This window comes from Erinaceus europaeus, chromosome 10 (genome assembly GCF_950295315.1).
Source record: "Erinaceus europaeus chromosome 10, mEriEur2.1, whole genome shotgun sequence".
NCBI lineage: Eukaryota > Metazoa > Chordata > Mammalia > Eulipotyphla > Erinaceidae > Erinaceus > Erinaceus europaeus.
The window spans coordinates 112173967-112189114 of record NC_080171.1 but is presented as its reverse complement, the minus strand read 5'-3'; positions in this window follow the sequence as shown (position 1 = coordinate 112189114).

Genomic DNA, 15148 nt, shown 5'->3' with positions numbered 1-15148 from the left:
CTGGACCTCTCTCAACAACGACAAGAATGTCAGCCTGTGCCGCTTTCAGCTGGGTTGGGTCAAACAGCCATTTTTAGCTGCTGTGTGGGCCTGGGCTGGCCTCTGCCAAGCCATGAACTGAGAGGCCCTCAGCCATGGGCATCATTTTGGAATTTGCCTGGACAGAGTGGTGCTTCCTGGGGAGGCAGATGAGAGGGAGCTGAGAGCATGTGCATCTCTGGGAAGATTTGGCCAGACTACAGAGAGCAGAGGCAGACTGAGGGGAACATGGCTGCAGAGTGTGCAAAGCTTAGATCTTGTGCATGTGGTGAGCTAGGGTGTGTGTGTTTGTCTTGCAGACATAGCAGTTACCTTGAATGACCCACAGGCCTTAGAGAGCCTTAGAGCTGCAGGATGTTTGTGTGTGTGAGTGGGGGAGGGAGGAGAAGAGGGTCCTGCCAACCCCTCCCCTTGCCCCAGCATTCACCTGCCATCCCTACTGAGTCCAGACTAGAGAAAGCACAGCCTGCCATGAGGAGCAGAAGGGGTTTTCCGTGTGCAGTCAGATGTTCTCTTACTTGCCATGATGTTTTATGGATGGTTTTTCTTAGGCATGGGCCACGGGGACCTGGCTGGAGAGACCATTCAGTGAGAAAGCAGGGAAGGGCATTGGCTCAGCACTTGCTGACTGCTCAGCAGACCTCATCTGTGAATGAAGAGGGAGAATCCCAGGTTTCTTCCTAGGCTGGATCCCCAGGAAAGCCCCTGCAGGTCCTGCCCTCAGCAAAGAGGACACACACAGGAAGTGCTGTCTGCATAGGTACTGGTATTCTCCTTTTGCTGAAGGGAACAGAACATCAAGTATCACTTGCTCAGAGCTTAGAGAGGCCTGTATGCTCCAGATTCCTCTTCTCTACACATAGGAGGGACACAGCAACCCCAGCACTCATGGCTTCTCCTGACATGCACTTCTTGAGGTTGCATGTGCTGCCTTCTTGGAATCCCCTTCCTCATCCTCCCCTTATCTCACAACTGCTTTTCCTCCCAAATACCTCAGCTGTGCTCCTTTTTGAAACCCCCACAGGGACACCCCCTACCCCCAGGAAAGATTCCTTGTTGGTGAAGATACTGCAGGGCCCTGAACAACCATGATGGGGCATGCTGCCCCACTGGGCTGCCTCCTGCCCCTGCCTATATTGACAGCCACATGCCCAGGGGCTTGGGACTGGTAAAGGTTACTTAGTGTGGTCTCAGAGCTGATTGCCATGATAGAAGATAACAGTACTCGGCAGATTCAGCCTCTAGGGGTAGGTAACCCAAGTACACTGACCCTTACGTTCTAGGGTGTGAGGTTAGTGGTTCTCCACAGAACCTGGAGCATGTGTAGAACATAGGCCATTCCTACACCAGAAAGAGGCAGTCACAGAAATATGGTACTGGAGCTTGGGTGGGGGATAGTCACACATCAGGCCATTATGCTAGTAACTCACTTCACAGATGTGCTGGAATCAGAGGAATAAAAAACATGCTACTCTTTGTCAAGGGTCATATGAGAACATGGATTTTCATGTGTCCAGAATCCTGTTGTGAAGGTCAGTCCTAGCACCTCAGCTGTCCTCGGGGTCCAGGGGGCTCACCAGCCTACTCTGCTGCTTTCTCCTGGTCCGTCCTGGAAGGGTACTCTGTATGGGGATGTGGGGTGGGGACTCTGGTGCTGGCCCCTGCTTTGCTGGCACCAACCTTTGAAGCATTCCTGCTGGCACAAGATAGAGTGGTGACCTGCTTCTAAGGTGGTACTGACTGTCCCCTGAAGAAGAGCAAGGACAAGAATGTGTCAGCATTGAGCTGAATACATTGGTGCCTGAAGCTGCTGACTTGCTCCTGCTGACTTACCTTCTCATTTCTAGGCTCAGCTGGACCAGTTGAAAACCAGAAATCCTTCTACCATGCTAAAGTCTTGGTGGTGGGGGTGGCAGGGGGGTGGTGCACCACTTAAACGTACATAGTACTAACTGTGATGACCCATGCAAGGATCCAGGTTCCAGCTCCCACTCCCAACTTGTGTGTGTGTGTATGGGAGGATGCTTCACAAGCAGTGAAGTAGGTCTCTCTCTCTCTCTTTCTCTCTGTGTGTCTCCACCTCCCTTCTCAATATCTCTCTGTTCTAACCAATAAAATGGAAAAAATGGCCCCCAGGAGCAGTGGATTCATAGTGTCTGTACTTTCTTCTTCTAGCGTTTGCCCTTCTTCCGTAGCCAGTCAACAGCGTCAGGTTGAGCCTGATGTGCCTGTACTGAGCCCCAGCAATAACTCTGGAGGCAAATCAATCAACCAACCAACCAATCAATCAATCAATATATCAGTCAAGTCTGAAGGGAGGGTGACTGATTTGGAGGAAGATGGACATTGCGATCCTTGTTTAGGGAGCAGGTTGCTTATTGTTCATTGAAACCTGAGTGTTGAAAGGATGACTCTGGAGACTGAGCCCACTTGGCCCTAGTGAGGTGAGGTGTGTTTTTCTGAGGCTCTGGTCCCTTTGAGGGCCTGAAGACCATGCCCTGTGTTCCCAATGATGTGTGTGCATGGGTACTCCCAAATACAAGCGTGTGCTCACATTCCTTCCTTCCACACAATATCCAAAGGGTCTTGACTCCTGGGAACATCCCAGTGGCAAAACATTCCAGGAAAAAAAAAAGATCCTGATTGAAAAGAAAGGGGACAAAGAAATGCTGTAAGAGAAAAGGGAACTACAGACAAGAAATAAAGCTGGGGATGGACAGTGCTGTGGGTTGTCGGTTGGGGTCCTCAGTCCCTCTCCACCTGGGCTGCATGTTTCTCTCTTCATCTCCTCAGAGCCTGGAGGAAGCTGTGCACTATGTGTGAGCTACCTTGGCCCCCACACTGGTGCTCTTTCTACCATCTTCCCCTCTTCTCACTCCTCACGCTGCAGGGCAGGTAACAGTGAGCCACCTCCTCTGTGGGAGGAAATCTGCAGGTTGTGCACACTAACACAAGATGGGCACTGTCCCTGAGCAGTGACGGTCACACACCCAGGGCGTATCCTCTGCACACTGGCATTCAGCACACCACACCTGTGACAGTGCTCATGAAGAACCCTGGACTTCCTCTGGCCTTAATCCTGCAATGCTTTTTGCCAGGGGTCCTTTGAAGGAGTTTCCCAAGGCATGAGACTGTAAGAGAGAAGTGGGAGCTGGGTTTTGGTGCAACCTGTGCAGCGCACACATTGCCATATGCAAAGACCTGGGTTCCAGTCCCAGGACACCACCTGCAGGGGAAGCTTCATCACAGTGGGGGAGACTGCAAGTATTCATTTCTCCCTCTCCTTCTTTCTCCTCTTCTCTTGCCAGATTTCTCTCTAGCTCTATCATATTTTTTTTTTTTAAGACTGCTGGGAATGGTGGATTCTTTGTGCAGACACTGAGCCCCTCAAATAATCCTGGTGGTAACAAACAAACAAACAAACACATAAGCAGGAAGGTTAGAAAATAGAGTCTCCCAGAATCTGACCTCAGGCTTTACACACACCGAATGGAAAGACCAGTTAAGCATATGCAGATATGACAACACAGCTGTTAGTTTAATACTTTATATAATTACTGATTTATTATTAATTTTGTTTTCAACCAGAGCACTGCTGAGCTCTGGCTTATGGTGGTGCTGGAGGCTGTACCTGGAATATGGGTGCCTCAGGCATGAAATTCTTTTTGCATAACCATTATGCTATCTCCCCCAACCCACATCAGTTATTTCTGAAAATTTATTTGTTAATATGAGGAGAGAAAGAGAGAGAGAGAGAGAGAGAAAGCCAAAGAATCATCTTGGTACATGTGATGTTGGGAATTGAACTCAAGACCTCCTGCTTGAGAGTCTAAGACTTTACCCACTGTGCTGCTTCTAGGGCTTCACATATAAAATTTGGAGACAAGAAAAGAAGCCATGCTCATATAAGATGTCCTTACCTATGAAACAGTGGGGCATCCAGATCCCGTTGCTGGAGATAGCTCCAGTCTCTAAAAGAAGTTTCAGGGTCCTTGCTTGAAAAGTGAGGTTGACTTGACCACTCAGACTGATTGGTTACCATTGTGTTAAAAAATACGGTTGTGGGGAGTCTGGCGGTAGCACAGCGGGTTCAGCGCAAGTGGCACAAAGCCACGTAAGGATCCCGGTTTGAGCCCCCAGCTCCCCACCTGCAGGGGAGTCCCTTCACAGGCGGTGAAGCAGGTCTGCAGATGTCTGTCTTTCTCTCCCCCTCTGTCTTCCCCTCCTCTCTCCATTTCTCTCTGTCCTATCCAACAATGACAACATCAACAACAATAATAACCACAACAACAATAAAAACAAGGGCAACAAAAAGGAAATAAATAAATATTAAAAAATATGGTTGTGCAGAATGCACTTATTTATTGGTAGAATTTAAAGTAGTCATTCATTCTTATTTAATTTGAAAACTAGAAAAATGTGACAAAAACTAAAAGAAGACCTTTTTCCTTTATTTTTTTTATCTTCTCTTTTTTTTTCTTTTCTTTTTTCTAGTCTACATTCCTCACTTATCTCCCCATTCTAGGCCCCCCGGCAGGTCACAGGAGCTTAGTGTTGTCCTCTGTTTGTTTGTGTAAAGGCCTAGATTTTGATCTTTCTTTTTATTTTACAAACCTTGCCTCCAGCCATGTGGGGAAATTAGCCCTGTGGGAATGGGTGATGGTCAGGGTTGAGGTGCCCCTCAATGCTTTGCTCCTTTTCTTGGGAGTGGTTTGAAGGGACTGGGGGTGCTGAGGAGTGGACAAGCAAGCATAGTATGTCCCCCCACCCCAGCAGGGACTGGTGTGTGACAGTGTGTGTGTGTGTGTGTGTGTGTGTGTGTTGGGGGCTGGGGGGAGGGTTGATACTACACAGAATCTTTGTTTTGATCTGGTACCAGACTACAGAATATCCACTCTGATTTTATTACTACTTTTTTAAAAATCGTTTTTATTATCTTTATTTATTTATTGGATAGAGACAGTCATAAATCCGGAGGGAAGGGGGAGCTAGAGGGGAAGAAAGATAGACACCTGCAACACTGCTTCACCATGTGCAAAGCTTTCCCTCTGGTAAACCCCAGTCCTTGCGCTCAAGCAAGTGCGCCACCACCCGGCCTCATTTATTATTACTTTTCATGGTGCTCTGTATGCTATTTTCACTTGTGGATCTCTCTGGGGCACTTTTTTTTTTTTTTTTTTTTAGGTTTTTGCATGGCATGTGGGACATTGTTTAATAGGGAATTCTTCCTTTAAATTAACAGCAACCATAGTTATTTCTATTACGTGTGAGCGAGAGAGACCAGAGTGCTGTCCTGCCATTTATGATGGCCTATTTGTTCCTGTCTTTCTTATTTTTAATGAGGTGCTGGAGTGAAGGATCAAACCCAGGGCCTCACACAGACAGGCAAAAACATGCCCCCTCCCTGGCCTCTCAGAGCCCTCTTGACTGAATCACAGGAGCCCATGGAGAAAAGCGCACATTGTGACTATATGGTATATGCAAGTCTCCTGAGGAGAAAGCATGTGAAAACTTTTCACTCTCAGAGAAGTAAACACAGTTATCTGAAGAAATGACATCTACCCCCAAATGATCCTCCTACTTCTCACACTTCTTACTCTCCCTTGCCCCTGGACGTCCAGTGACTGTGTTTATTTGGGTTTAGCTTCTTTGCCTTAGGTTTGTAAAGCTCAAACATCTCATTCTCTGGGATTCTTTCCCTCTTGTGGTTTAGCTGCTGACCTATTTATAGAGGCCATCAGATTGGGAGTAGGGTTGTATCTATCAAGGAAGATTGCAATGGCCCCAGGCCTTCCTTCAGGGGTATGGAGTCCTGTGGGTGTGGAGGCTGAAGTGCTGCAGGTCTGGACTTGCCCAGTGACTCCAGACTGTGTAATTCCTGGTCTCTTCTTTATCCTGCGCTGGGGACAGCATTTTTGTTTTTTAAGGACTCCTGAGCAAGACATGCCATGGCCTCTGGACCTTCACAGTGACCCTGCAAGACACTGTTATCACAACATGGCAGCCCCTGAGACGTGCATGCAAACCTCAGGCATACAGCTGATTCTGGACCCATGTGTACGATCCGATCTATGGACCAAACCACTTCTTTTTTTCTTATTTTATATTTCAATTTTATTAATGATTTAATATTGATTTACAAAATTGTAAGATAACAGGAGTATAATTCCACACTCTTCCCACCACCAGAGTTCTCTGTCCCCAGTCCCTCCACTGGAAGCTACAGCAGTTCTCCCAAGGTTGCAGATATGGTTTAACTATTATTTCTACAACTACCTGTTTCTATTTGTATATATTTGCCCCCCCCCATTTTTCACTATGGTCCCATCTTCTTTTCCTTTCCAAGTCACACCTGCACCTATTACTACTTCCCAATGTCCTTCTTTCTTCCCTCCTCTTCTCTCTCTGGGTCCTGATGCAGTTAGAGTTCAGAACCCTCTGGTCATCTTCCCCGTATCTTTTCTCCCCCAGCTGGAAGTATAGACCAAAGATCTTTCTGGGGTGCGGAATGTGGGAGTTCTGGCTTCTGTAATTGCTTCTCCACTAGACACAGGCATTGGCAGGTCGATCCATACCTCCAGCCCGTTTCTGTCTTTCTCTAGTGGGGCCTGGTTCTGGGGAGGTGAGACCTACCCACTTCTCTGGAGGAGAATGAGGACATTCATAAACAGTGGTCATCTTCCCGCACAGCTCCCAGCCCTCCAAAGGGCCCTGAGGAAGGCTCATGGCCTCTCCTTTTGTAGGCAAGCTTTTCCTTTGAAATTTAGCTTTCCATGTTCAGGTTGTTCAATTTGTGTGGAGTGGGTGACTGATAAAACCTTCCAGCATGTTTTCTAGTTACCTAGTACTGGGGTTCTATGTTAAGTCAATTGGGACCCCAATAGCATCCAGTATTAGACTATACTGGGAGGGTCATCATGATGATGGGACTTGGTCCCCCCATCACAGAGAGCCAGGAAAGGACTTCCCTTAAAAAAAATTAAAATTTGTTTGTCTCATCCACATGTGGATCCACACATACCAATTATTTCTCAGTGGGGCTGGCTCTAGCCATAGGCTTTGGAGTTCTTTTTACATGTTAGAATTGATGCATACATTTGCCACTGAATGGAAGAAGACAGGAAGAGACTAGAACACCTGAGACCAGATATGAGGAAATGCTGGAGGCTGCATCGATCACCCCAGTGATCATCAGAGTTGACTGGGCTGATTAGGCTATGGTGAAAGGTGGGGTCCCCTCCCTCCCTCACCACTCCAAGTGCATTCCTTCCCAAAGATGCAAACTTGGCCACCTGGTTAAGCACACATAAGCGCAGAAGGACAGGCACAAGGATCCAGGCTGGAGCCCCTGGATTCCCACCCGCAAGGAGATGCTTCACAAGTGGTAAAGCAGGTCTGCAGGTCTCTCTCTCTCTCTCTCTCCTCCTCCTCCTCTCTCAAGTTCTCTCTGGCCTAGTGAATAAAATGGAATATAGATGCATACATATATATATGAAAAAATGGCCACCAGGTGTGGTGAATTCATAGTGCAGGCACAGAGCCCCAGCAACTGGAGGAAGAGGCGGGAGAGAGAGAGAAAGATCAGTCTTCAGCTGAGAGCATATTAGTAGCTGTGCTCCTCTGCTTGAACCTTCAAATAAACTTCCAAGGTCCTTTTAAAACAAGCAAGCAAGCCAACTAACAAACTAACAAACAATATCTGAGACCACTCTCAGTCTCCCATGAATATTGTCATCTGCAAATGTAGATGGAGTTTCCAGTTCCTCCTCTGCCCCTTGGCTGGGCTTGTTTTCTGTTTGTCTGCTGTGCTTGTACTTGGGACAGATCATTAAGTTCTCTCATCAGCCGGAGTAAAGCCTGGTGAGATGTCCTGACACCACTCAAATAACCTGGACCCAGTGAAGATAGGTAATAATCCACTAATATGAAATCCTCCAATCAGAACAAAGTTTGTTGGTGGTGGTTGTACTGTTCACAGAGGCAAGACCTGTCCAAAGCCTCCCATGGAACACTGAAGACCTTCATGTCCATAGTTCAGTAGTTTGGTCCAAATGTACCAGTAATTCAAGCCAGGAGTCAGACTTCCTGCCCCCTGTGATCCCATCTTCTGGGACACTTTGCCCAAGTCTGGAAAGTTCTCTATTTTGTGTATCTTTTCAAACCACATTCATTTCAGTGACTCTCTAAGTCAGTCCAGGAAAACTTAGATTCTGGTCAGGGATTAACTTGCTTCCTTTGAGTTCTGGGTATTGGCACAACGGTCAAGTGGCAGTTTTTCATTACAGTTTTCAGCATTAGTCTTTCCACCTTCAAAATTTTCTGGTACCACTCTTGGGCACTTATCCAGTGGACACTCAAGCACTAATTAGAAGGGACATGCCTCCCATATGTTTATAGCTGCATTATTCACAGTAGCCAAAGAGTGGAAGCAGCCTCAATGTCCATCATCAGATGACTGGCTGAAGAAGTTACAGGATATATATTCCATGGAGTACTACTCTGCAATCAAAATCAATGATACTGTGTTCTTTGGGACAAAGGGGATGGAACTGGAGGCGATTATGATTAGTAAAATAAATAAAGAGGCAAAAGACAAATACCAGATGGCTTCACTTACATGTGGAATCTAGAGATCTGATTTACATGAAATTGCAAAAAAAAAAAAAAAATCCAAACAAAGCAGAACCAAGCAAACTGTTAGTAAGATTTGTGAAAACTCTGGTGGTTATCTTTGGAAGATGGGAGCATGGGGATCTAGAACTCTGGTGGTGGGTGTGGTATGAAAATATACACTGTAATCTTACAATCTTGTAAAAAACTATTAATAACAAATTATTGTTTTGGTTTCAAAAAAAATCAAATCAAAATAAAAAAAGAGGAAGTCTGGCAGTAGTGCAGCGGGTTAAGCGCAGGTGGCGCAAAGCACAAGGACCGGTATAAGGATCCTGGTTCGAGCCCCGGGCTCCCCACTTATAGAGGAGTCGCTTCACAGGCAGTGAAGCAGGTCTGCAGGAGTCTGTCTTTCTCTCCTCTCTCCATTTCTCTCTGTCCTATCCAGCAATGACGACATCAGTAACAACAGTAATAATGACTACAATCATAAAACAACAAGGGCAACAAAAGGGAATAAATAAATAAATAAATATAAAAAAAGAAAAAAAGAATTCATTAAAAAAATTTTTTTAAAGAAATTTCTAGTAGTCCTTACCCCTTGCAGCCTGCCAGGTCCTGACCCTTGTCCCACCTCCACCCTAACATTTTATTATGAAAACATTCAAGCATGCAGATAAGTTGATACAGCTGTTCAGTGAACACACATTTTCCCATGCATTTATGACGTGATAAGTTCCTATGATACATTTGCTTCATTAATACTCTTCCTCTGTTCCTCTATCACTTATCCCTCCAACCATCTTACTTTTTCATACATTGCACAGCAAATTTTTGACAGCCAACACTTTCACAGATACATGATTTACTAAAGTTCATATTTGATCATGTTTTTTTTCTTTCTGTGCATATGTTAAAATACAGTCTGAAGGTTTTTCTGTGTAATGCAAATTCTATCAAGAATAGAAATTGCCACCCAAGGGCAATACTGTCTGGTTTTTACTGTCTTAGTCAAGCATTGCTACTCCTAGAATTTTGTAAGAGCATGAACTCTTTTTTTTCTTTTAATTTATTTTCCCTTTTGTTGCCCTTGTTTTATTGTTGTAGTTATTATTGATGTCGTCATTGCTGTTGGATAGGACAGAGAGAAATGGAGAGAGGTGGGGAAGAGAGAGAGGGGGAAAGAAAGACAGACACCTGGAGACCTGCTTCACCACCTGTGAAGCGACTCTCATGCAGGTGGGGAGCCAGGGGCTCAAACCGGGATCCTTCCCTGGTCCTTGCACTTTTCGCCCTCTGCACTTAACCCGCTGCACTACCGCCCAACTCCCGAGCATAAACTCTTCTGTGTAAGTCATGTTTTGTTCAACTTTATGCTTTCTAGATTTTTCTGTCAACTTAGTTGCATGTATCAGAACTGAGTATTTTCTAATGGAGAAATTGTGGTCCACCATACAGACATGTCACAATTCTCCTGCTGATGGATATCTGGACTCCTTCCAGCTTAAGAAATAGTGGATAACAGCTTCAAAGTGATACACAGTTTGTTCTGCACATTATTGGGTAGACATAGCCTTTCTAACACAAGCCTTGGTCAAGCTGCCATAGCACACTAGTTTCTCTTTTGGACCTGTGTTTTGTTTACTTCTAATGTCTCCTAGACCTGCAGCGAAGAAAGGTCAAGTTATTTCTCTAGTCCAGATGTTGTTTTACCTATGGGGGTTGTGTACATTGATTCAGGCTACATCTGACATTCAGCCCCTTCTCCTTTTGGGTATCATCTCCCAGGCAATTTAAAAAGCTGAGGTCAGGACCTGAGTGTGGAGTTTTTCTTTTAGAGATTATCCCCTAACTAATGGCAGGAGTGGAGAGGAAGACATCACTAGAGTAGTTCTCCGGGAACCTTTAGGATTAGTGTCTCCTCTGGGTGGTGAGGGAACCAGGGAATGGGTAATAACACTTTGACCTTTGTTTTGACTCTATTATTGTGTGAGTTTTTCTCCTCAATCTGTCAACTCCTGAGCTGCCTGGGTATCCCAGGTGTAGGCTGTGCCCAGGCCAGTTTTAGGCAGAGGGCACTGGCACTGCAGAGTGTACCAGGACAAGGTGTTCCAGGGCCAACTGGGCAGGACACCAAGAGCACATGACATGCCTTCCTGGGAAGCCACCCTGACCACCTGCAGGCAGACTTAGGTGTGCTCTTTTATCTGCTCTGATCACATAGGTACGCATGTCTGACAGTGTTGCAATAGCCAATTTCAGTTTCTAAATGGGGGGCTTTTCATCTCTGTACCCCCAGAACTCAGAACAGCCTATATTGCACTCCTCCAAAGAGTGAGTTCAACTTTACCCTCATAGTACCTCCTTCCGTGTTAGGCTTAGCTGGAAATGGAACCACCCCCACTCCCACTCTACTACTCCTCCTTTTCCTGAGCAGGGCCTGTATGCTGTATGCAACCTCTCCAAAGTTTGCCGTCTAAAGGTCAGAAGTGTGGAGTGCAGGTTAGGTGAGCACAGTGTGTAGGTGGCTAGTGGAGGTTGGCCAACTGGAACAGACTTAGGTCCATAATTCTCTTGTATGAAGAGGCCCTGCCTGGACAGAGGCTCCTTGGAGTCTGATCAAACCTCTGGGCTTGACCCCTGCATCTAGTGATGGGTTAGCATCGAACATGGCATTTCCCCTCAAGTACCCTAGGTCCCTTTGCTTCCATCTTCCAGACTCCTCCAATATCTATTACAGGGATATGTGGAAATGGTCTTCCCAGCATGGTCCCTGGTCCTTGGACTGCTAACGTAGCTATAGAAAGTAGACCTGCTGTACTGGAACTCTCATCTGACATCATTTGTCCTTTTGGAGCTACGTATGTGACTCAGAGTCATTCAGTTCTTAGCCTTCATGGGGATGCCATTCATTGCACGCAGGTCTTTGGAGGCTGTCAGGTGACAGGATAGGTGTGTGTCAGCATGGTGTCAGTGTGGCGACTGACTTTCAGTGGCACCTCCCACAGCCCAGAAGTGCACCACCATACATTGGATTCATGATTGTATCCTTGTCTCTCCAGGCTGAGGGCTGGAGCAGGGCTGCCTTGTCCACAGAATCATTCAGAGATGGATTCTCTGTCAGTTGCATGATTTAGCCACCTTCTAGGGCCTTGGGTTTTTCCATAGGACTCCTTGAATTCTGGAGGCAGATGAGAGGTGGGACAGCAGCACAACTGGATAACTGTACACGTTATCATGCACAAGGATTTTGGTTCAAGACCCCAGTCTCCATTTGCACGGGGCGGATGTATGTGTGTGTGTGTGTGTGTGTGTGTGTGTGTTTTACAAGCTGAGGAACAATGCTGCAGGTGTCTATCTCCCTTTACAATTTTTTTAAAATAATTTTTTGTATTATATTTATTTACTTATTGAATAGAGACTGCCAGAAATCTAGAGGTAAGCACAGAGATAGAGAGAGACAGAAAGTCACCTGCAACACTGCTTTGTCACTCACAAAGCTTTCCTCTGCAGGTGGGGACTTGGGGCGCATTGTAACATGTGGCCTAGACCAGGTGCACCACCTCCTGACCCCTCTCTCCCTTTGTCTCACCTGTCTATTTCTCTCTGTTTATGTATTAATAAAAATAACATTAAAATAACAGATGAGTAGGGTGAAGGAATGAAGAGGAGTGTGTGGGAGGTCCAAGGCTGGACTGGAATGCATGTCACTGTTACTTGTCCACACTCTACTTGCCAGAATTATCACACAGCCCCACCTACCTTTTTAGGAGGTTGGGAATTTTGTCTAGCATCAAGTCAGGAAAAAAGGGGTTGATGGACATGTAGTGATATGCTTGTCGCACTGAGGAAGAGAAACAGTTAGATAAGCATCCTGGCCTCTGGTGACTTGTGATAGAGAAAGAAGCCCCCTCACATCCCAGACTGGTAACACTGTGTATCAATAACAAAGTACAGTGTCGTCAATACCGCAGCCTCATTTTCTGAGTTCTAAGTTGACACACAACGTTGGTCTATTAATTTATTTAAAAAATATTTTTTTTATTCTTATTATTAAAAAAATATTTTTCTTTATCTTTTCTTTATTATTATTATTATTTTTATTAGATAGGACAGAGAGAAATTGAGAAGGGAAAGGGAGATGGAGAGACAGAGAAAGAGAGAAACACTTAAAGACCTGCTTCATTGCTTGTGAAGCTTCCTCCTTGCAGGTGGGGAGTAGGGACTCAAGCCTGGATCCTTACACACAGTAATATATGTGCTTAACCAGGTGCACCACCACTCATACACCCTATTTATTGTATCTTAATGAGAGAGAGAAATACAGAGAGAAAAACCAGAACACTTCAGTTCTGGCTTATGGTGGCACTGGGGATTGAACCTGGGACCTTGGAACCTTAAGGATGAAAGTCTTTTGCAGAACCCTTATGCTGTTTCCCCAGCTCTATTTATTTATTTTTTAAAGATAGAGATGGTAGTGGGAGAGGGAGAGGGAGAGAGAGAGAGAGAGAGAGAGAGAGAGAGAGAGAGAAAGAGACAGAGAGAGAGAAAGAGAGAGAGACAGAGAGAGAGAAAGAGAGAGAGAGAGAGAGAGAGAGAGAGAGAGAAAGAGAGAGAGAAAGAGAGAGAGAGACCACCACAACAAAAATTCCTTCAGTGCAGGGAGTTTGGGCTCAAACACAGGTCTTATGCATGGCAAAATAACACACTATCCAACTGAGCTGTTTTGCCAGTCCCAGACACATACATTTTATATAAAAATGCTCATCAGATTTTAAAATCCAATTGCATTTAGTTCTATACATAAACCATTTCCTGGGGGCCAGGCGGTGGCGTACCTGGTTAAGCACGTACACTACAGTGAGCAAGGATCCGGGTTCAAGCCCCTCGTCCCTATCTGAAGAGGGAAAGCTTCACAAATGGTGAAGCAGGACTGCAAGTGACTCTTTCTCTCTTTCTCTCTACCTCCCCCTCCCCACTCAATTTCTCTGTCTTTATACAATTATAACAATAAAACAAAATTTAAAAAAAAGAGACCTAAATCATTTCCTCCTGAGTGGTTCTCCATAGCCCGCAACTGCATCTGGGGCTCCCCAGAGAATTCACCACAGAGCTAATGTGTGACCAAGTTCGTTTAGCAGGTTGATGAGTAAGTCAGGGCCCTGTGCCATGCTGGCTGTTGTCCTACATGGAGAACTGGAGGAAGATAAGCTTATGAATATGGGGAACAAGGAAATGATTAAAAATTGGAGGACTTATATGGTGTGTATGAGTATAGTCTAAAAAATATCAACTCAATTCTAGTAAAAATGCAACAACTTATCAGGCCTGTCATTGGAAGTCTGAGTCTTGAAATTTCTGTTCCTATAATAGGAGGCCAGATGAGGTGCAGAGGGAAGGAGATGTGAAGTCCCTTTACCAGAGAGGACAGTTGGTCTGGGGAGCGCCGACAGGATAGGAGAGAGGAAGAGCATTGTAGCAGAATCAGGGTTTTCATGTGATCATTTTGGATAGAATTAAGTTCTAATTAAATTCTGGAGGTCAAAAAAAAAATCCTAAACAACCCCCCAACCTCTTCACATTTCTCCTTTTATAGAGCAAGATTTATAGCCTCCTCTAGTCAAAGTGTCTAGTATTTTAAGAGTTTTTCATGCTTTATTGAGCTCCAGGGAAGTCCCTACTAGTTAAAAATTACTAATTTATCCAGCATGGCAAATAATGAGAACCCGAGCAGCATGAAGGCAGTAGTAACACTAATGCATTTTTCTGAGTAAAGACCATGCTTATGACTACAGACTGAAGTAGTTTGCTCCATAATGGAAGTAATTAAAGAGAAACCTTAGAAATCTCCACTTACGATCCATTCTAGCTCTAGACAGAACTAACTTCAACTGAAAGTATTTTCAGTTTTTACCTGAAGGGTAGAGTTACCTTGGGATATTTTCTGCCTTAAGAACCGTCCGGAAACTCTGTTATTTTGAAATCTGACCTAAGATGGACCATGTACTATCTTGCTAAGATCCCAGTCTATTTCCAGTTGAACATGCTTATTCTTGACCAAAACCCAATTCTTGACTTGCTTTCATGAGATGCCTCTATTTGAGTCTCCATCTTTCAGAGCAGCCAACTGAGGAGATAACTACTATAGTCTTTCCCATCAGTCACTCCTTCCATCACTCTTGCCTCCAAGTAACCAAAGAGGACTCAATGATGAAAGAACATAATAGAAACAAGTAAGAGAAAATACATTCATGTTTCCATATTGGTCATGTAATTATTTCTCCTTTGTGTGCTCGGAGGCTATGCTGACATTTGAGAAGGAACAGAAAGCCACGTCTCCTATAATGATTTATACATAAGTAGCTAATGGCTGGAACAATAGATAGGAATAAAACTGTAGCAAAGCAATAGTGGCCCATTATTGACATAGAACCATAAATATTTCTGTTGCCATGGAGTCCCTTAGGAAACAAGGTTTCATTTACACCTAAGCACTACT